The sequence below is a fragment of the Schistocerca cancellata genome, unplaced genomic scaffold (assembly GCF_023864275.1).
Source record: "Schistocerca cancellata isolate TAMUIC-IGC-003103 unplaced genomic scaffold, iqSchCanc2.1 HiC_scaffold_422, whole genome shotgun sequence".
Lineage (NCBI taxonomy): Eukaryota > Metazoa > Arthropoda > Insecta > Orthoptera > Acrididae > Schistocerca > Schistocerca cancellata.
The window spans coordinates 74,921-96,759 of record NW_026046439.1 but is presented as its reverse complement, the minus strand read 5'-3'; the positions used below and the strand labels follow the sequence as shown (position 1 = coordinate 96,759).

General features: G+C 49.7%; 14 non-coding genes across 14 annotated transcripts; all 14 read left to right on the top strand.

Annotated features, from left to right (window-relative positions):
* The first annotated feature begins 347 nt into the window (after positions 1–347).
* Trnal-uag (transfer RNA leucine (anticodon UAG)) lies at positions 348–429 on the top strand. Its single transcript has one exon. It is a non-coding gene; the product is annotated as a tRNA-Leu (tRNA).
* Positions 430–859: 430 nt separating this feature from the next.
* On the top strand, positions 860–931 carry Trnae-cuc (transfer RNA glutamic acid (anticodon CUC)). Its single transcript has one exon. It is a non-coding gene; the product is annotated as a tRNA-Glu (tRNA).
* A 375-nt stretch (positions 932–1,306) lies between these two features.
* On the top strand, positions 1,307–1,378 carry Trnah-gug (transfer RNA histidin (anticodon GUG)). Its single transcript has one exon. It is a non-coding gene; the product is annotated as a tRNA-His (tRNA).
* A 747-nt stretch (positions 1,379–2,125) lies between these two features.
* On the top strand, positions 2,126–2,207 carry Trnal-uag (transfer RNA leucine (anticodon UAG)). The gene has a single exon. It is a non-coding gene; the product is annotated as a tRNA-Leu (tRNA).
* A 430-nt stretch (positions 2,208–2,637) lies between these two features.
* On the top strand, positions 2,638–2,709 carry Trnae-cuc (transfer RNA glutamic acid (anticodon CUC)). Its single transcript has one exon. It is a non-coding gene; the product is annotated as a tRNA-Glu (tRNA).
* Positions 2,710–3,084: 375 nt separating this feature from the next.
* On the top strand, positions 3,085–3,156 carry Trnah-gug (transfer RNA histidin (anticodon GUG)). The gene has a single exon. It is a non-coding gene; the product is annotated as a tRNA-His (tRNA).
* A 747-nt stretch (positions 3,157–3,903) lies between these two features.
* On the top strand, positions 3,904–3,985 carry Trnal-uag (transfer RNA leucine (anticodon UAG)). The gene has a single exon. It is a non-coding gene; the product is annotated as a tRNA-Leu (tRNA).
* Positions 3,986–4,415: 430 nt separating this feature from the next.
* Positions 4,416–4,487, top strand: Trnae-cuc (transfer RNA glutamic acid (anticodon CUC)). Its single transcript has one exon. It is a non-coding gene; the product is annotated as a tRNA-Glu (tRNA).
* A 375-nt stretch (positions 4,488–4,862) lies between these two features.
* Trnah-gug (transfer RNA histidin (anticodon GUG)) lies at positions 4,863–4,934 on the top strand. Its single transcript has one exon. It is a non-coding gene; the product is annotated as a tRNA-His (tRNA).
* Positions 4,935–14,987: 10,053 nt separating this feature from the next.
* On the top strand, positions 14,988–15,059 carry Trnae-cuc (transfer RNA glutamic acid (anticodon CUC)). The gene has a single exon. It is a non-coding gene; the product is annotated as a tRNA-Glu (tRNA).
* Positions 15,060–15,423: 364 nt separating this feature from the next.
* Trnah-gug (transfer RNA histidin (anticodon GUG)) lies at positions 15,424–15,495 on the top strand. Its single transcript has one exon. It is a non-coding gene; the product is annotated as a tRNA-His (tRNA).
* Positions 15,496–16,254: 759 nt separating this feature from the next.
* Trnal-uag (transfer RNA leucine (anticodon UAG)) lies at positions 16,255–16,336 on the top strand. The gene has a single exon. It is a non-coding gene; the product is annotated as a tRNA-Leu (tRNA).
* A 427-nt stretch (positions 16,337–16,763) lies between these two features.
* Positions 16,764–16,835, top strand: Trnae-cuc (transfer RNA glutamic acid (anticodon CUC)). Its single transcript has one exon. It is a non-coding gene; the product is annotated as a tRNA-Glu (tRNA).
* Positions 16,836–17,210: 375 nt separating this feature from the next.
* On the top strand, positions 17,211–17,282 carry Trnah-gug (transfer RNA histidin (anticodon GUG)). The gene has a single exon. It is a non-coding gene; the product is annotated as a tRNA-His (tRNA).
* The last annotated feature ends 4,557 nt before the right edge of the window (positions 17,283–21,839 follow it).

The window sequence follows — 21,839 nt, the reverse complement described above, 5'->3', positions numbered from 1 at the left end:
TTCCATCCTATGTCGCATACTACTCCAGTGAGCCACGTCATGTGTGGATCTGCTGCATGGAAAAAAAACAACGAAAAAAAGCGCTCTAAGGCACTGGTTTAAGGCACCAGTCTCTTCGTAGGCGTGGGTTCGAATCCAGGAGCTGCTGTCTCCTTAACTACGACAGCTACAGACAAGTGGCGTCGCTCCCATACGGCGGGCACGGCATTTTCTTGTTGTGGATGGCCTAAAGAGACGCTTCCAGTGGGAGAGCAGTGGACATACACGGCACAGCGATTGCCAAGACACTTACATTTCGGAGTGATCTTTGTACTACAAAGGAAACGTTTTGCCGGTCGTGGTCCAACGGTAACGTGGCCGAGCGGTCTAAGGCGCTGGTTTTAGGCACCAGTCTCTTCGGAGGCGTGGGTTCGAATCCCACCGTGGCCAGTTTTTACGTCTCATTTTTGTGCCGCTGCTGTGTGTTCTCGTAGGGTAGGATGCAGCTCTTGTGACGCGCGTGTTGTGTAGGTAGCGTGGCCGAGCGGTGTAAAGCGCTGGTTTCAGGCACCAGTCTCTTCGGAGGCGTGGGTTCCAATCCCACAGCTGCCAAACGTGTAATTGTTTCCTGTGTCGAAGACGGCTGCACTCATTGCCTGCAAAGAAAACAGCTTCTGCTTCGTGAATTGCCGTAGAACAGTGCGTGGTGCAACGACAGGATTTGTAGGCGCCTTTTGCTCTCATCATTGCTGGCGTTCGTGTCCACGAAATGCGTCCGGAGCACGCCGTTCTATAACGTGAGAGAGTGGATTTTTTTACAGTTGTCGTCAGTTAACCGTGCGTGATTGCTGCGTTCGCTGGAAGAGCACTGCCGTCGTTATCCGGTGTGGTCTAGTGGCTAGGATACCTGGCTCTCACCCAGGAGGCCCGGGTTCGATTCCCGGTACCGGAAATGCGCGTTTTTGTTGCTCCTCTTATGCGACTTGTCTCGACTTTGCTCGACTGACGCTACGCTGACGCGTGCAGAAAGCTACGTTAAGTATGATTCACGGCAACACCCGACGGCGAGAGAGATGCGGCGTGTGTCCACTTGTTGTCGAGCCACGTACCTGTAGCGAAGAGGCTTGGAGGACTGCAAGACATTGCCACGGAGTTGAATGCAGCTAACCACTGTAGTTAGTGTCCTGACAGCGCAGGCGCGTTCATTTGTTTGTATACATGTGATGGAGAACGTGTCTGACACTGCTGTGGCGTGACACTGTGGGCTGGGCTTTGCTGTGTACCACCACTTGCATTCCCGCCAGCTGCTTTGGCGGGCGCCTCCGTGGCCGTGATCGTCTAGTGGTTAGGACATTGCGTTGTGGCCGCAATAACCCAGGTTCGAATCCTGGTCACGGCACTTTTGAAAGTTTTGCCTTGCTGCCGTTGCTATAGAGATAGTGCACGAGTACTCGAAATTACAGTGCTCTCTTGATTTTTCACTCGTGTTCCGCAGGCCGCAGTTTGTACTACCACTTCATCACCAACATGTAATGTCGCCTCCCAGAGCGCGGACGTCCGCTGCTCTCTGCAGTCGAAAAGGGCAGTTGTTTGAAGTGCGATGGATGAGCAACCAGTGCCAGCAGAACAGGAAGCTGTGACGTGCACTGTTTCTACAAATGCTGGGAAAACTGGCGCCCAATGCAGCGCACGTAGCGTGGCCGAGCGCTCAAAAATAAAAAAAAAAGTAGTGTAGCGGTTATCGCGTCTGCTGCACACGCAGAAGGACCCCCAGTTCGATCCCGGGCGGGAACTGTATTTTCCATCCTATGTCGCATACTACTCCAGTGAGCCACGTCATGTGTGGATCTGCTGCATGGAAAAAAAACAACGAAAAAAAGCGCTCTAAGGCACTGGTTTAAGGCACCAGTCTCTTCGTAGGCGTGGGTTCGAATCCAGGAGCTGCTGTCTCCTTAACTACGACAGCTACAGACAAGTGGCGTCGCTCCCATACGGCGGGCACGGCATTTTCTTGTTGTGGATGGCCTAAAGAGACGCTTCCAGTGGGAGAGCAGTGGACATACACGGCACAGCGATTGCCAAGACACTTACATTTCGGAGTGATCTTTGTACTACAAAGGAAACGTTTTGCCGGTCGTGGTCCAACGGTAACGTGGCCGAGCGGTCTAAGGCGCTGGTTTTAGGCACCAGTCTCTTCGGAGGCGTGGGTTCGAATCCCACCGTGGCCAGTTTTTACGTCTCATTTTTGTGCCGCTGCTGTGTGTTCTCGTAGGGTAGGATGCAGCTCTTGTGACGCGCGTGTTGTGTAGGTAGCGTGGCCGAGCGGTGTAAAGCGCTGGTTTCAGGCACCAGTCTCTTCGGAGGCGTGGGTTCCAATCCCACAGCTGCCAAACGTGTAATTGTTTCCTGTGTCGAAGACGGCTGCACTCATTGCCTGCAAAGAAAACAGCTTCTGCTTCGTGAATTGCCGTAGAACAGTGCGTGGTGCAACGACAGGATTTGTAGGCGCCTTTTGCTCTCATCATTGCTGGCGTTCGTGTCCACGAAATGCGTCCGGAGCACGCCGTTCTATAACGTGAGAGAGTGGATTTTTTTACAGTTGTCGTCAGTTAACCGTGCGTGATTGCTGCGTTCGCTGGAAGAGCACTGCCGTCGTTATCCGGTGTGGTCTAGTGGCTAGGATACCTGGCTCTCACCCAGGAGGCCCGGGTTCGATTCCCGGTACCGGAAATGCGCGTTTTTGTTGCTCCTCTTATGCGACTTGTCTCGACTTTGCTCGACTGACGCTACGCTGACGCGTGCAGAAAGCTACGTTAAGTATGATTCACGGCAACACCCGACGGCGAGAGAGATGCGGCGTGTGTCCACTTGTTGTCGAGCCACGTACCTGTAGCGAAGAGGCTTGGAGGACTGCAAGACATTGCCACGGAGTTGAATGCAGCTAACCACTGTAGTTAGTGTCCTGACAGCGCAGGCGCGTTCATTTGTTTGTATACATGTGATGGAGAACGTGTCTGACACTGCTGTGGCGTGACACTGTGGGCTGGGCTTTGCTGTGTACCACCACTTGCATTCCCGCCAGCTGCTTTGGCGGGCGCCTCCGTGGCCGTGATCGTCTAGTGGTTAGGACATTGCGTTGTGGCCGCAATAACCCAGGTTCGAATCCTGGTCACGGCACTTTTGAAAGTTTTGCCTTGCTGCCGTTGCTATAGAGATAGTGCACGAGTACTCGAAATTACAGTGCTCTCTTGATTTTTCACTCGTGTTCCGCAGGCCGCAGTTTGTACTACCACTTCATCACCAACATGTAATGTCGCCTCCCAGAGCGCGGACGTCCGCTGCTCTCTGCAGTCGAAAAGGGCAGTTGTTTGAAGTGCGATGGATGAGCAACCAGTGCCAGCAGAACAGGAAGCTGTGACATGCACTGTTTCTACAAATGCTGGGAAAACTGGCGCCCAATGCAGCGCACGTAGCGTGGCCGAGCGCTCAAAAATAAAAAAAAAAGTAGTGTAGCGGTTATCGCGTCTGCTGCACACGCAGAAGGACCCCCAGTTCGATCCCGGGCGGGAACTGTATTTTCCATCCTATGTCGCATACTACTCCAGTGAGCCACGTCATGTGTGGATCTGCTGCATGGAAAAAAAACAACGAAAAAAAGCGCTCTAAGGCACTGGTTTAAGGCACCAGTCTCTTCGTAGGCGTGGGTTCGAATCCAGGAGCTGCTGTCTCCTTAACTACGACAGCTACAGACAAGTGGCGTCGCTCCCATACGGCGGGCACGGCATTTTCTTGTTGTGGATGGCCTAAAGAGACGCTTCCAGTGGGAGAGCAGTGGACATACACGGCACAGCGATTGCCAAGACACTTACATTTCGGAGTGATCTTTGTACTACAAAGGAAACGTTTTGCCGGTCGTGGTCCAACGGTAACGTGGCCGAGCGGTCTAAGGCGCTGGTTTTAGGCACCAGTCTCTTCGGAGGCGTGGGTTCGAATCCCACCGTGGCCAGTTTTTACGTCTCATTTTTGTGCCGCTGCTGTGTGTTCTCGTAGGGTAGGATGCAGCTCTTGTGACGCGCGTGTTGTGTAGGTAGCGTGGCCGAGCGGTGTAAAGCGCTGGTTTCAGGCACCAGTCTCTTCGGAGGCGTGGGTTCCAATCCCACAGCTGCCAAACGTGTAATTGTTTCCTGTGTCGAAGACGGCTGCACTCATTGCCTGCAAAGAAAACAGCTTCTGCTTCGTGAATTGCCGTAGAACAGTGCGTGGTGCAACGACAGGATTTGTAAGCGCCTTTTGCTCTCATCATTGCTGGCGTTCGTGTCCACGAAATGCGTCCGGAGCACGCCGTTCTATAACGTGAGAGAGTGGATTTTCTTACAGTTGTCGTCAGTTAACCGTGCGTGATTGCTGCGTTCGCTGGAAGAGCACTGCCGTCGTTATCCGGTGTGGTCTAGTGGCTAGGATACCTGGCTCTCACCCAGGAGGCCCGGGTTCGATTCCCGGTACCGGAAATGCGCGTTTTTGTTGCTCCTCTTATGCGACTTGTCTCGACTTTGCTCGACTGACGCTACGCTGACGCGTGCAGAAAGCTACGTTAAGTATGATTCACGGCAACACCCGACGGCGAGAGAGATGCGGCGTGTGTCCACTTGTTGTCGAGCCACGTACCTGTAGCGAAGAGGCTTGGAGGACTGCAAGACATTGCCACGGAGGTGAATGCAGCTAACCACTGTAGTTAGTGTCCTGACAGCGCAGGCGCGTTCATTTGTTTGTATACATGTGATGGAGAACGTGTCTGACACTGCTGTGGCGTGACACTGTGGGCTGGGCTTTGCTGTGTGCCGCCACTTGCATTCCCGCCAGCTGCTTTGGCGGGCGCCTCCGTGGCCGTGATCGTCTAGTGGTTAGGACATTGCGTTGTGGCCGCAATAACCCAGGTTCGAATCCTGGTCACGGCACTTTTGAAAGTTTTGCCTTGCTGCCGTTGCTATAGAGATAGTGCACGAGTACTCGAAATTACAGTGCTCTCTTGATTTTTCACTCGTGTTCCGCAGGCCGCAGTTTGTACTACCACTTCATCACCAACATGTAATGTCGCCTCCCAGAGCGCGGACGTCCGCTGCTCTCTGCAGTCGAAAAGGGCAGTTGTTTGAAGTGCGATGGATGAGCAACCAGTGCCAGCAGAACAGGAAGCTGTGACGTGCACTGTTTCTACAAATGCTGGGAAAACTGGCGCCCAATGCAGCGCACGTAGCGTGGCCGAGCGGTCAAAAATAAAAAAGTAGTGTAGCGGTTATCGCGTCTGCTTCACACGCAGAAGGACCCCTGGTTCGATCCCGGGCGGGAACTGTATTTTCCATCCTATGTCGCATACTACTCCAGTGAGCCACGTCATGTGTGAATCTGCTGCATGGAAAAAATACTACGAAAAATAGCGCTCTAAGGCACTGGTTTAAGGCACTGGTTTAACTCTTTGATGCACAGATTTTATGTTTAATTAATTTTTTAATAAAACATGCATTTTCTATGTCTGGTGGGGTTGCTAATAAAGGAAAACATGAATTAAAATTTTTTATTGTATTGATTTTGGTTTTAGATGGTGGTATATATAATATACCACCATGCCACTTAGGGCCGTACCTAAAGTTTTTGAGATATCTTGGTTTGTGCTTGTAACTCACCTTTAAATTCTACTCTAAGCAGTAATAATTAGTATAATTAATGTAAAATAATTTTATTTCTGGCAATTGGTCATTTACAATACAAAATCAAATTACAAACCTTACAAATAAAATATGTTTCTTATTCCTTTTTGTGAAAATCTTGAAAGCACCTTTTTGTTTTGCTAAGGCACAAAGGCACTTTGCATTCAGCGCACATCCAGAAAGTGCGCACTTGCTTCTTTTTTGTACTGCATTTCGCACAACGTCTGGCGGTAGTACGCTCTGGCTGGTGGGATGAATTGTCGAGACGCTGGCGTGAGGAAACATATGGCTTGTTTTTCTTTACGTGGACTTGACTCTCATGAAGTCTAGATGGCCTCAATGGTGTTTTCTGGGTTACTAAGCTTTGCAGGATACTCATCCTGAAGACTTTGGCAGTCATTTTTTCTCTATCGCCTAGTTCCTTCCAAATTATATAGCTGTTGACGATACTGACATCAAGCAGGTGAAAGAATATTCGGTGCCACCACTTTTTACTTCTCCGGCTTATTTCATATGATTTTTTCAGTTGGTCGAACTTGTCGACATTGTTCATGTGTGCATTGTAATCCATCACTGCTTGAGGACAAGGTAGCTCTATGCGTGAACCATCTCTTTCACGGCGAGTCACTGTAGTAACTTCAGGACTGTGAAAATTTGAAAGGAGATGAACAGCTCTCTTATCTTTCCACTTCAAGTAGAGGATGCCACAGTTGCTGACCCTCCAGTCAAATTCACCTCTGCTTAATTCTTTGTCTGTTTTTAATTTGGGTAAATGTTTCCTTGTTGGTTGAACTGTCCCACAGGCATATATGTTTCTCTGCTGTAAACCAGCCAACAAGTTATAGCTATTGAAATAGTTGTCGAAATAAAGATAATGGCCTTTATTTACGAGTTCAGAGGACAAACTCAGCACTACATGCTCCCCAAGGCCTGTTTGCACTGTGTCACCTACTTTTCCGGTGTAAATATCAAATTTCAAGTTGTAAGAGGTCTTGTCACACAGCATCCACACTTTGTAACCACGCTTTATGGGTTTATCTCTCATGTATTGTTTCATACTGTTGCGGCCTTTGAATTTGATCATTGACTCATCAATTGCTAGGTGTTTGCTGGGTTGGTAACACTTGGAAAAAGATTCAGATAGTATCTTGATCACTGGTCGCAGCTTGTACAGTTTGTCATAACCTGGGTGTCCTTTTTCTGGATGCAATGTGTTATCATTCAGATGAATGTTCCTCAGTAACCATCCAAACCGATTTACTGCCATCAGAGATGCAATATAACGATCATGAAGTTCTGGGGCACTAGACCAGTAGTCTCTGTATGCTGGCATACGCTTTATACCCATCAAAATGTTGATTCCCAGGAAAGTTCGTATTTCATTGTCAGTTGTTGGAGTGAAAGACTTGCCAGATTGCGTCGCATATAAATTTGTTTGGAAAACGATTAGCTCAACTAGCTCTTTTGGAAATATTTTTTCGAATATATCGATAGGTTCTGGATCATCAATGTCCCTAATAAAAGCACTTGGTCCTGATTCACTGTCGAACTGCATTCCTGAGGTAGCATTGAATTGTTGTCCCCAAGTTGGCGCTGTGTCAGCAGCGCGTTTTGGCGGAGTGGACTCACTTTCTTCCTCGCTCTCTGAAACTTCGCCTTCAGACGACACAATAGCCTCCGCAACAATGCTTGCTTCATAATCAGATTCGTCATCTGTGGTGTCAACAGTGGAATCCTCGTCTGATGGAATTTCACACAATAATCGTTCGATTTCTTCATCTCGTAAGCCTCTTCTTGACATTTTCATTTTCAAACAACAGCCTGAATCCAAGTAAAGAATACGTAAGCAAAACAAAATGGAGAAAGAGCTAAAATAAGTCACAACACAATTAAAAACTAAACTTTGTAGCGGAGGATTTCGAATTTTATACTAGGAAACGAAATGCAATAGAATACTGCTACATGCACGGTGGTACAAATAATATACCACCAAAATAAATTGTATATAAATAACGGAAGATTGTGCATATGAATGTATACATGGGTTCATACCGTAGCTGTGACGTCCAAGATATGGAAAAAACACAGGCGCAACAAGAAATTCGTTATAAACCACTATTCACACGCAAAAACCATGCACAACTCAGCACGCAGCTTTCACAGTTGTAATCTATGCAATTCTTGGCGGGAACTGATTCCTTATAGGCAGTGAGTGCCATCTGTCTGATAAGTAGAGAACTAGATGAGCATATTAGAGTGGTGGTCGTGCAGTTAAACCACTGTGCAAAGAGCCAAGAAAATTTTCAAAAGGTGGTATACTATGTATACCACCGTGCTCCAAAGAGTTAAGGCACCAGTCTCTTCGTAGGCGTGGGTTCGAATCCAGGAGCTGCTGTCTCCTTAACTACGACAGCTACAGACAAGTGGCGTCGCTCCCATACGGCGGGCACGGCATTTTCTTGTTGTGGATGGCCTAAAGAGACGCTTCCAGTGGGAGAGCAGTGGACATACACGGCACAGCGATTGCCAAGACACTTACATTTCGGAGTGATCTTTGTACTACAAAGGAAACGTTTTGCCGGTCGTGGTCCAACGGTAACGTGGCCGAGCGGTCTAAGGCGCTGGTTTTAGGCACCAGTCTCTTCGGAGTCGTGGGCCCGAACACATCGCGCGCTCGCTCCGGCGTGTCGGGCGGTGTTTACGGGTGCTTCGTGGCGGCGGCGGCGGTTGCTTCGCGGCGCGGTTCTTCATCTGTGCTGTACTTTTTAGGGAAGTGAGTACAATGGATCACGGTGATTCCGAGGATCGTCAGAATAACATTCAGTGCGCCTTTGATCGATCGGTAATTCGGCCGTCCGCTTTCGAAATTCATAAATGGCTTCGCGAGGATTTGAACTTAACGGACAGTGACGTTCTTGGTTTGCAATTGGATTCCTTTTTGAACTCTTTGTTTTTGAAGTTGCCAACTCCCGAAATGTGTGACACTCTTGTAACGGCCAATGACGGTGTGCGACAATTTAAGCACTTTGATGGCAGAATTAGTAATGTTGTGTTGTCTAATGCTGGTTTTGGTATACGGACAGTGCGTGTTTTCAATCTACCGTTTGAAATGCGGAACGAAACGATTTCGAGTGCTTTGACGCCTTATGGCACTGTTTTGTCGGTGTCAAAGGAAAAATGGTCAGCTGCTTATCTTTTTCAAGTGGATAACGGTATCCGTAGTGTAAAAATGATAGTGAAGAAACATATTCCTTCTTTTGTTTATATTAAAGGACACCGCGCTTTCATAACGTACAGCGGTCAGCCCCAGACGTGTTCTTTTTGTAATAGTACTGGTCATTTCCGGCAGGACTGTCCTGTGCGTAGGCGGCCGGTACAGCTGCCACGTGGTAGTAGGCAAGACGAGATGACGTGGGCAGCAGTCGCCATTGGTCCCACCCCCCGCGACGCGCGACGCGCTGAGGAAACCGCCGTCTCGGCGGACGCTACTGAAATGGACACCTCACCCTCTTTGCCAATACATAGCGTTGTGTCGGAAGTGACTGTTAGTTCTCTTTCGGAAAATGTGACTGCGTCGCAGGACGCTTCCGTTAGCGAGCAACACACAGTGTCGGTACTCGTTCCGGAACGCGTGCCATTCACAGAATCTAGCCTCGTCAATGAAGCTGCGTTACGTACGGCTTCATTGTCTGCTCTGGTTGTTGAGACGCCATCAGTATTAGCATCCGCTCCCTCAGTAAGCTCTGTGGCAGTATCGGACTCGGTCGTGGGAGATGTGACGCTGTCAGGATCAGACCCCGCCCCTGTGTTCCCCACGCGTGCTGCGTCCGCGAGTGTGGATACTTCCGACCATGTTACTGGCCACCGCCACGAGAGTTTTTCGCTTCCAGAGGCCCCCAAATCGCGACGCGAGCGGAATACTGCCGGTACTAGCAACCCTCGACGTTTGCGTTGTGCCAGTACTTCTGGTCGATTGGAATCAGGTTTTTCTTCCGGACGGGTTCGCAGCCCGTCTCCGGTCCGTCGGGCCGTCGTGCCGTCCCAGTCCCAACCGACACCGCAAGGTTCGCAGCGGACCCCGCAGCGTGTTGAAGTTGCGCCCCAGCCGGCGTCGACGTCAGGCCGTGGCCAGCAACGACACATTTCTCGTAGTCAGCCGGTAAAGAAAACCACCCCTGCCGACAGTAAGCGTGACGTGGCTGTTCGCCGGCTTAAAGATATTTTGCGCACGCAGGGTTCCGAAACGGACGTTGACTTGGCCATGGACGCTGTGCCGTCTGCTCAAATGCCTGTCAAACGGAAATCTGGCGACCCACACCCTCGGCGCACTCATACGTCTGTGCGTGACCCTGGGTCGACACCTTCCTTAGCTTCCTCCCCCACGGCGGTGTCCAGATCTACGGCAGACGCGCCTATGGAGTTTGCAGGCGTGCCCGAGCCCCCTCCTCCCCGTGACCGGCTGGATTGGTCGGCGGATGTGGAGGAAACGGATGACGGGACTTCAACCCGTGCATAACCTGTCTAATTCTGCGGCACACATTTTAATTGGTGATGCAGGTTTTCCTGTTGTCTGTTTGTTTCTTTTGTGTTTTTTTTTTTTATCTCCGAATGGCGTCTGATCCACGTCAGTGGAATGTTGTTACTGTCAATGTAAACAAGATGCGTAGTCAGTACAAGGTGTCCGCCCTGCACGCCTTTTTACGTGCCAATAATTGTCACATAGCATTTCTACAAGAGGTTACGCGTGACGCCTTGTCGTTTTTTGCTACTTTTACAGATTTTATTGTTATTGATAACGTAGTGTCATTGGAAGGAACAGGCACGGTGATTTTAGTCCGTTCTGGTCATGACGTACAAGGTATTGAATGTTTGCCGGATGGCCGTGCTATTGCGTGTACTGTTAATGGTTTTGTTTTTGTTAATGATTATGCCCCTTCTGGTAGCACGCCTGCAAGGAACAGATTTTATTCTCAGGACTTCTGTTATTTTCTTCACCGCAATCGGGACAACTTAGTTGTTGGGGGAGATTTTAATGCTGTTATAGAAGACAGGGACCAGGAGCCTAGACCCAATAGGTGTCCGGGACTTTCTGCTCTAGTTGATGGACTCCGGCTCCGAGATACGTGGCGTGTGCTCCACCCTCACACAACGGAGTTTACCTATTTTTATCCCACGGGCCATAGTCGTCTTGACAGGATTTATGTGTCGTCCCCGCTTGTGACTAATGTTTTAGAGGCAGAAGTTCATCCAGTTCTTTTTTCTGATCACTGTGCTTATGTATGTCGACTCATTTTCTCTCTTCCCCGTATTCCTCGTCGGAAGACGTTGTGGAAGTTTAACTGCAGCCTTTTAAGTGATGTACATTTTAATCGACAGTTTACGGTCATGTGGCAAAGCGTCTTGCAGGCCAAGCCTGCAGCACGCAGCACTCTTGAGTGGTGGGTGAAGGTTGCTAAGCCGGCTATAAGGGCATTTTTAATTAATTTTAGCCGTGAAGCTGCTCATTGGCGTCGTGAGACAGCGCGTTTTTATCAGAGTTGTCTGCGTGATCTCGCCCAGCGAGTTACAGCCCAGCCCGAACTTCTTCCTACTCTCAAGCAATTTAAGGCCAAACTGTTCCACGAGCTGAGGCAGAAATGTGACGGCCCGGTTATTCGAAGTCAGCCGGTGGGTGTCGTGGACGGGGAGGCGTTATCTGTGTACCATCTAAATAGGGAGAGAAGGAGGCGCGCGAAGTTACGCATTGATACTTGGATCACACGTGACGGTACAAAAACCTCTGACGTGGGCCAAATTGAACGGGAAATTTCTGAGCACTTTGCGTCTCTTTTCAACGATGTCGCTGTGATTCCTGGCGCGATGCGGTGGCTATTGCAACAGACGCCAAATGTTTTGAGCCGCACCGATAGGGCTCATCTTAACGCAACCTTTACTCTTGAGGAACTAAGGGAGGCTGTTCACGGCAGTCCGCGGGGGAAATCTCCCGGTGTAGATGGGATACCAGTAGAATTTTATCTCAAGTTTTTTAATGTTCTGAGCGATACTCTACTTGCAGTTGCCAATGACATTCAAAACGGCATTGCTATACCGGCAGAATTTGAAGAGGGCTGTATTGCCCTCGTTCCGAAAACCACAGCTGTGCCGAGCATTAACAATGTCCGCCCTATAACTTTATTAAACTCGGATTACAAAATTGTGGCACGGTGTGTCGCAATTAGGATGAAGCAAGTTCTGCCGAAAGTTCTCAGTGAAAATCAGACGTGCGCTGTACGAGATCGAACTATCTTCGATGCTATTTTGGCATATAGAGACTGTATAGGATATGTCAAAAGCGCCAGGGTGCGGACTGCTGGAATTTTATTAGTAGATTTTAAAAATGCATTTGATCGAATAAGTCATTTTTATTTACAGAAAGTCATGACCAGAATGGGTTTCGGGCTGAAGTTTACACGGCTGATTCAAAATTTTTTGCGCAATGCCACGTCACGCGTTAGCATTAATGGCCACCTCAGTGATACGATACAAATAAGGCGTTCTGTGCGTCAAGGCTGCCCTCTCTCGATGGGCCTGTATGCCTTAGCTTTAGACCCTCTCCTTCGTTCCATTTGCCATGAATGTCGGGGCATCAGAGTGGGTGACGAGCACCTAATCTGCAAGGCCTATGCTGATGATTTGGGGGTGTTTATTGAACAGCCGGGTGACATCGATAGGCTGTACAGTGCTCTGAAACAGTTTGAGGCAGCGACTGGGGCGGTCGTCAGTACTAATAAGACGGCTCTACTCCCCCTCACGCCGCGCATGCGTGCTGTCCACCGTCACTGGTACTGTATTAAACAGCAGTACAAAGTTCTGGGCATTGTTCTGACGGACGACGTCCAACGGATGGCGGCGCTAAACTGGCGCACGACGCTTCATCAGATTCGTGCGCTGGCGAAAATCCACGCTGTCAGGAATCTGGCGCTTGGCGAAAAAGTATTCCTCATAAATACCTGTGTACTTGCCAAAGCGTGGTACTTGGCCCAGATTCTGCCATTGCCGAAAAAACTTGAACGTGCCATCAAACACGCAGTCTACTGGCTGTTGTGGAAAGGCAATATTTTTAAGGTGTCCATGGACACGTGCACTTTGAGCGTGACGGAGGGGGGGCTGGGTATGGTTGATCTCCACGCCAAATGTGCGGCGTTGTTCTTTCGAAGGACTACTGCGGTGGTTGAAAAAGGGCCTCGTAGTGTGACGGCGGTTCTGTTTGCCAAATATCGACCACATTCGGTGGCTGCTCCAGTTTTTGTTTCTGATGTTCCTTATACGGTAAATTATGTGCGCCACTTCTACCTTTATGGTAGTTACGTTGTTAGCAGCTATGTCAGTGGACGCACGGTCAGTGATATCATACGAGCACTTCGCGGGAATCCATCGAAGAATAAATGGGAACGACGGCTGCCGCAGTACGACTGGGATAGCGTGTGGAAAAACATTTCATCTAAGGTCGTCCCGGCGGAAGTACGTGCGACGTGGTATAAATTAGTGAATCGTACCATTTCGACGAACTCAAAATTACAGTCCATCCATCTTATCCGGTCCAGTGCTTGTGAAATGTGCGTTGAAGAGGACACTCTTGAACATCGCTTTGTGTGTCGCAAATTCAGCGCTGTTTGGGACACTGCACGTGATATGATACGCTTGATTAACAGAGTGGCTACGCATCATGTGACCGCGATCGACGCCATAGTGCCGCAGTGTAAGGCTTACCCTGTAGCCAAACGCAATGCCACGATTTGGATCATTGGACACACTATTCATTCTATGTTTTCTCTCGGATTGACTGATAAACTGGACTTCCTTACTTACCTTTGGACTGAACATAATACCGAACGCGTCCGTGCAACTTATCAAGAGACTTTTTCCAATTTTTTGAATGCTGCTCTGTCTCATGTATTCAACAAGAGTTTAAATTATACTTGATTCTGATTAATTCCTTATATATAGTTTCCCTGTACCGTCCATGAAGTGAACAGATTTAGACAGGAACGTAACGTAACGAAAATATTAAATTGAAGTCTCCGTCATGTTGTGTATACGTTGCTCGACGAAATTTACTGTCGTGCGCACCTTGATGCTTTCGTAGTTCTCCGTCATCCTTTCTTTTTTGTTTAATCATCGAGTGGCCGATGTTCTATTGCTTATTTTATTTTTCTTACAGCGGTGGACGCTTTTTGATTTCCATTATTTTAATTAGTGGCACGGACCTCTCTTGCAGCATTGTACTTTGTGTACTTTCATGCAGTTTCCTGTCGGTCTGTGCCTTGCCTAACCAATTGTTCCTTTTTTTTATGTGCTTTCTTTGTGCTTTTTTTTACTGCCGTGTGGAAATGACCGAGGTGGTCAATCGGCGTTTTTCAGTTTCAAGTTGGTTGATGTGGTGCTTTCCAGATATGGCTTACAATGACGCACGGGTCGAATTACTTTAATTTGAAGTTAAGGTTCTTGTTTATTTATTAGTTTCTCTAGGAAAGTATTTTCTTTTTTCTCTCCTCGTATGTGTGCTGTTAGCTGCATACCAATACATTCCGTTGCATTATTTTGGAGGGATTTATTCATTTTTCCTTTCGCATGTATGTTCCCACGTATTGGACCATTGGACCAGCCGGAGGTACTACTTGCTCTTACGCAGGAATATCTGGATCGACGGGGGAACACTCACGTTCATTGTCGTCGGGGGAGCTACATCAACTAATTGTATAGCCACCGAAGCTCGCCAACGACGGCAATTATGGAGAGCGCAAGGCCGGGCTATAAGGGGAGTTGGGAGGCCCGTAAGAAAAAAAAAAAAAAAAAAAAAAAAAAAAAAAAAAAAAAAAAAAAAAAAAAAAAAGTTGCCAGTTTTTACGTCTCATTTTTGTGCCGCTGCTGTGTGTTCTCGTAGGGTAGGATGCAGCTCTTGTGACGCGCGTGTTGTGTAGGTAGCGTGGCCGAGCGGTGTAAAGCGCTGGTTTCAGGCACCAGTCTCTTCGGAGGCGTGGGTTCCAATCCCACAGCTGCCAAACGTGTAATTGTTTCCTGTGTCGAAGACGGCTGCACTCATTGCCTGCAAAGAAAACAGCTTCTGCTTCGTGAATTGCCGTAGAACAGTGCGTGGTGCAACGACAGGATTTGTAAGCGCCTTTTGCTCTCATCATTGCTGGCGTTCGTGGCCACGAAATGCGTCCGGAGCACGCCGTTCTATAACGTGAGAGAGTGGATTTTTTTACAGTTGTCAGTTAACCGTGCCTGATTGCTGCGTTCGCTGGAAGAGTACTGCCGTCGTTATCCGGTGTGGTCTAGTGGCTAGGATACCTGGCTCTCACCCAGGAGGCCCGGGTTCGATTCCCGGTACCGGAAATGCGCGTTTTTGTTGCTCCTCTTATGCGACTTGTCTCGACTTTGCTCGACTGACGCGTGCAGAAAGCTACGTTAAGTATGATTCACGGCTACACCCGACGGCGAGAGAGATGCGGCGTGTGTCCACTTGTTGTCGAGCCACGTACCTGTAGCGAAGAGGCTTGGAGGACTGCAAGACATTGCCACGGAGGTGAATGCAGCTAACCACTGTAGTTAGTGTTCTGACAGCGCAGGCGCGTTCATTTGTTTGTATACATGTGATGGAGAACGTGTCTGACACTGCTGTGGCGTGACACTGTGGGCTGGGCTTTGCTGTGTGCCGCCACTTGCATTCCCGCCAGCTGCTTTGGCGGGCGCCTCCGTGGCCGTGATCGTCTAGTGGTTAGGACATTGCGTTGTGGCCGCAATAACCCAGGTTCGAATCCTGGTCACGGCACTTTTGAAAGTTTTGCCTTGCTGCCGTTGCTATAGAGATAGTGCACGAGTACTCGAAATTACAGTGCTCTCTTGATTTTTCACTCGTGTTCCGCAGGCCGCAGTTTGTACTACCACTTCATCACCAACATGTAATGTCGCCTCCCAGAGCGCGGACGTCCGCTGCTCTCTGCAGTCGAAAAGGGCAGTTGTTTGAAGTGCGATGGATGAGCAACCAGTGCCAGCAGAACAGGAAGCTGTGACGTGCACTGTTTCTACAAATGCTGGGAAAACTGGCGCCCAATGCAGCGCACGTAGCGTGGCCGACCGCTCAAAAATAAAAAAAAAGTAGTGTAGCGGTTATCGCGTCTGCTTCACACGCAGAAGGACCCCCAGTTCGATCCCGGGCGGGAACTGTATTTTCCATCCTATGTCGCATACTACTCCAGTGAGCCACGTCATGTGTGGATCTGCTGCATGGAAAAAATACTACGAAAAATAGCGCTCTAAGGCACTGGTTTAAGGCACTGGTTTAAGGCACCAGTCTCTTCGTAGGCGTGGGTTCGAATCCAGGAGCTGCTGTCTCCTTAACTACGACAGCTACAGACAAGTGGCGTCGCTCCCATACGGCGGGCACGGCATTTTCTTGTTGTGGATGGCCTAAAGAGACGCTTCCAGTGGGAGAGCAGTGGACATACATGGCACAGCGATTGCCAAGACACTTACATTTCGGAGTGATCTTTGTACTACAAAGGAAACGTTTTGCCGCTCGTGGTCCAACGGTAACGTGGCCGAGCGGTCTAAGGCGCTGGTTTTAGGCACCAGTCTCTTCGGAGGCGTGGGTTCGAATCCCACCGTTGCCAGTTTTTACGTCTCATTTTTGTGCCGCTGCTGTGTGTTCTCGTAGGGTAGGATGCAGCTCTTGTGACGCGCGTGTTGTGTAGGTAGCGTGGCCGAGCGGTGTAAAGCGCTGGTTTCAGGCACCAGTCTCTTCGGAGGCGTGGGTTCCAATCCCACAGCTGCCAAACGTGTAATTGTTTCCTGTGTCGAAGACGGCTGCACTCATTGCCTGCAAAGAAAACAGCTTCTGCTTCGTGAATTGCCGTAGAACAGTGCGTGGTGCAACGACAGGATTTGTAAGCGCCTTTTGCTCTCATCATTGCTGGCGTTCGTGTCCACGAAATGCGTCCGGAGCACGCCGTTCTATAACGTGAGAGAGTGGATTTTTTTACAGTTGTCAGTTAACCGTGCCTGATTGCTGCGTTCGCTGGAAGAGCACTGCCGTCGTTATCCGGTGTGGTCTAGTGGCTAGGATACCTGGCTCTCACCCAGGAGGCCCGGGTTCGATTCCCGGTACCGGAAATGCGCGTTTTTGTTGCTCCTCTTATGCGACTTGTCTCGACTTTGCTCGACTGACGCTACGCTGACGCGTGCAGAAAGCTACGTTAAGTATGATTCACGGCAACACCCGACGGCGAGAGAGATGCGGCGTGTGTCCACTTGTTGTCGAGCCATGTACCTGTAGCGAAGAGGCTTGGAGGACTGCAAGACATTGCCACGGAGGTGAATGCAGCTAACCACTGTAGTTAGTGTCCTGACAGCGCAGGCGCGTTCATTTGTTTGTATACATGTGATGGAGAACGTGTCTGACACTGCTGTGGCGTGACACTGTGGGCTGGGCTTTGCTGTGTGCCGCCACTTGCATTCCCGCCAGCTGCTTTGGCGGGCGCCTCCGTGGCCGTGATCGTCTAGTGGTTAGGACATTGCGTTGTGGCCGCAATAACCCAGGTTCGAATCCTGGTCACGGCACTTTTGAAAGTTTTGCCTTGCTGCCGTTGCTATAGAGATAGTGCACGAGTACTCGAAATTACAGTGCTCTCTTGATTTTTCACTCGTGTTCCGCAGGCCGCAGTTTGTACTACCACTTCATCACCAACATGTAATGTCGCCTCCCAGAGCGCGGACGTCCGCTGCTCTCTGCAGTCGAAAAGGGCAGTTGTTTGAAGTGCGATGGATGAGCAACCAGTGCCAGCAGAACAGGAAGCTGTGACGTGCACTGTTTCTACAAATGCTGGGAAAACTGGCGCCCAATGCAGCGCACGTAGCGTGGCCGAGCGCTCAAAAATAAAAAAGTAGTGTAGCGGTTATCGCGTCTGCTTCACACGCAGAAGGACCCCCGGTTCGATCTCGGGCGGGAACTGTATTTTCCATCCTATGTCGCATACTACTCCAGTGAGCCACGTCATGTGTGGATCTGCTGCATGGAAAAAATACTACGAAAAATAGCGCTCTAAGGCACTGGTTTAAGGCACTGGTTTAAGGCACCAGTCTCTTCGTAGGCGTGGGTTCGAATCCAGGAGCTGCTGTCTCCTTAACTACGACAGCTACAGACAAGTGGCGTCGCTCCCATACGGCGGGCACGGCATTTTCTTGTTGTGGATGGCCTAAAGAGACGCTTCCAGTGGGAGAGCAGTGGACATACACGGCACAGCGATTGCCAAGACACTTACATTTCGGAGTGATCTTTGTACTACAAAGGAAACGTTTTGCCGGTCGTGGTCCAACGGTAACGTGGCCGAGCGGTCTAAGGCGCTGGTTTTAGGCACCAGTCTCTTCGGAGTCGTGGGCCCGAACACATCGCGCGCTCGCTCCGGCGTGTCGGGCGGTGTTTACGGGTGCTTCGTGGCGGCGGCGGCGGTTGCTTCGCGGCGCGGTTTTTCATCTGTGCTGTACTTTTTAGGGAAGTGAGTACAATGGATCACGGTGATTCCGAGGATCGTCAGAATAACATTCAGTGCGCCTTTGATCGATCGGTAATTCGGCCGTCCGCTTTCGAAATTCATAAATGGCTTCGCGAGGATTTGAACTTAACGGACAGTGACGTTCTTGGTTTGCAATTGGATTCCTTTTTGAACTCTTTGTTTTTGAAGTTGCCAACTCCCGAAATGTGTGACACTCTTGTAACGGCCAATGACGGTGTGCGACAATTTAAGCACTTTGATGGCAGAATTAGTAATGTTGTGTTGTCTAATGCTGGTTTTGGTATACGGACAGTGCGTGTTTTCAATCTACCGTTTGAAATGCGGAACGAAACGATTTCGAGTGCTTTGACGCCTTATGGCACTGTTTTGTCGGTGTCAAAGGAAAAATGGTCAGCTGCTTATCTTTTTCAAGTGGATAACGGTATCCGTAGTGTAAAAATGATAGTGAAGAAACATATTCCTTCTTTTGTTTATATTAAAGGACACCGCGCTTTCATAACGTACAGCGGTCAGCCCCAGACGTGTTCTTTTTGTAATAGTACTGGTCATTTCCGGCAGGACTGTCCTGTGCGTAGGCGGCCGGTACAGCTGCCACGTGGTAGTAGGCAAGACGAGATGACGTGGGCAGCAGTCGCCATTGGTCCCACCCCCCGCGACGCGCGACGCGCTGAGGAAACCGCCGTCTCGGCGGACGCTACTGAAATGGACACCTCACCCTCTTTGCCAATACATAGCGTTGTGTCGGAAGTGACTGTTAGTTCTCTTTCGGAAAATGTGACTGCGTCGCAGGACGCTTCCGTTAGCGAGCAACACACAGTGTCGGTACTCGTTCCGGAACGCGTGCCATTCACAGAATCTAGCCTCGTCAATGAAGCTGCGTTACGTACGGCTTCATTGTCTGCTCTGGTTGTTGAGACGCCATCAGTATTAGCATCCGCTCCCTCAGTAAGCTCTGTGGCAGTATCGGACTCGGTCGTGGGAGATGTGACGCTGTCAGGATCAGACCCCGCCCCTGTGTTCCCCACGCGTGCTGCGTCCGCGAGTGTGGATACTTCCGACCATGTTACTGGCCACCGCCACGAGAGTTTTTCGCTTCCAGAGGCCCCCAAATCGCGACGCGAGCGGAATACTGCCGGTACTAGCAACCCTCGACGTTTGCGTTGTGCCAGTACTTCTGGTCGATTGGAATCAGGTTTTTCTTCCGGACGGGTTCGCAGCCCGTCTCCGGTCCGTCGGGCCGTCGTGCCGTCCCAGTCCCAACCGACACCGCAAGGTTCGCAGCGGACCCCGCAGCGTGTTGAAGTTGCGCCCCAGCCGGCGTCGACGTCAGGCCGTGGCCAGCAACGACACATTTCTCGTAGTCAGCCGGTAAAGAAAACCACCCCTGCCGACAGTAAGCGTGACGTGGCTGTTCGCCGGCTTAAAGATATTTTGCGCACGCAGGGTTCCGAAACGGACGTTGACTTGGCCATGGACGCTGTGCCGTCTGCTCAAATGCCTGTCAAACGGAAATCTGGCGACCCACACCCTCGGCGCACTCATACGTCTGTGCGTGACCCTGGGTCGACACCTTCCTTAGCTTCCTCCCCCACGGCGGTGTCCAGATCTACGGCAGACGCGCCTATGGAGTTTGCAGGCGTGCCCGAGCCCCCTCCTCCCCGTGACCGGCTGGATTGGTCGGCGGATGTGGAGGAAACGGATGACGGGACTTCAACCCGTGCATAACCTGTCTAATTCTGCGGCACACATTTTAATTGGTGATGCAGGTTTTCCTGTTGTCTGTTTGTTTCTTTTGTGTTTTTTTTTTTATCTCCGAATGGCGTCTGATCCACGTCAGTGGAATGTTGTTACTGTCAATGTAAACAAGATGCGTAGTCAGTACAAGGTGTCCGCCCTGCACGCCTTTTTACGTGCCAATAATTGTCACATAGCATTTCTACAAGAGGTTACGCGTGACGCCTTGTCGTTTTTTGCTACTTTTACAGATTTTATTGTTATTGATAACGTAGTGTCATTGGAAGGAACAGGCACGGTGATTTTAGTCCGTTCTGGTCATGACGTACAAGGTATTGAATGTTTGCCGGATGGCCGTGCTATTGCGTGTACTGTTAATGGTTTTGTTTTTGTTAATGATTATGCCCCTTCTGGTAGCACGCCTGCAAGGAACAGATTTTATTCTCAGGACTTCTGTTATTTTCTTCACCGCAATCGGGACAACTTAGTTGTTGGGGGAGATTTTAATGCTGTTATAGAAGACAGGGACCAGGAGCCTAGACCCAATAGGTGTCCGGGACTTTCTGCTCTAGTTGATGGACTCCGGCTCCGAGATACGTGGCGTGTGCTCCACCCTCACACAACGGAGTTTACCTATTTTTATCCCACGGGCCATAGTCGTCTTGACAGGATTTATGTGTCGTCCCCGCTTGTGACTAATGTTTTAGAGGCAGAAGTTCATCCAGTTCTTTTTTCTGATCACTGTGCTTATGTATGTCGACTCATTTTCTCTCTTCCCCGTATTCCTCGTCGGAAGACGTTGTGGAAGTTTAACTGCAGCCTTTTAAGTGATGTACATTTTAATCGACAGTTTACGGTCATGTGGCAAAGCGTCTTGCAGGCCAAGCCTGCAGCACGCAGCACTCTTGAGTGGTGGGTGAAGGTTGCTAAGCCGGCTATAAGGGCATTTTTAATTAATTTTAGCCGTGAAGCTGCTCATTGGCGTCGTGAGACAGCGCGTTTTTATCAGAGTTGTCTGCGTGATCTCGCCCAGCGAGTTACAGCCCAGCCCGAACTTCTTCCTACTCTCAAGCAATTTAAGGCCAAACTGTTCCACGAGCTGAGGCAGAAATGTGACGGCCCGGTTATTCGAAGTCAGCCGGTGGGTGTCGTGGACGGGGAGGCGTTATCTGTGTACCATCTAAATAGGGAGAGAAGGAGGCGCGCGAAGTTACGCATTGATACTTGGATCACACGTGACGGTACAAAAACCTCTGACGTGGGCCAAATTGAACGGGAAATTTCTGAGCACTTTGCGTCTCTTTTCAACGATGTCGCTGTGATTCCTGGCGCGATGCGGTGGCTATTGCAACAGACGCCAAATGTTTTGAGCCGCACCGATAGGGCTCATCTTAACGCAACCTTTACTCTTGAGGAACTAAGGGAGGCTGTTCACGGCAGTCCGCGGGGGAAATCTCCCGGTGTAGATGGGATACCAGTAGAATTTTATCTCAAGTTTTTTAATGTTCTGAGCGATACTCTACTTGCAGTTGCCAATGACATTCAAAACGGCATTGCTATACCGGCAGAATTTGAAGAGGGCTGTATTGCCCTCGTTCCGAAAACCACAGCTGTGCCGAGCATTAACAATGTCCGCCCTATAACTTTGTTAAACTCGGATTACAAAATTGTGGCACGGTGTGTCGCAATTAGGATGAAGCAAGTTCTGCCGAAAGTTCTCAGTGAAAATCAGACGTGCGCTGTACGAGATCGAACTATCTTCGATGCTATTTTGGCATATAGAGACTGTATAGGATATGTCAAAAGCGCCAGGGTGCGGACTGCTGGAATTTTATTAGTAGATTTTAAAAATGCATTTGATCGAATAAGT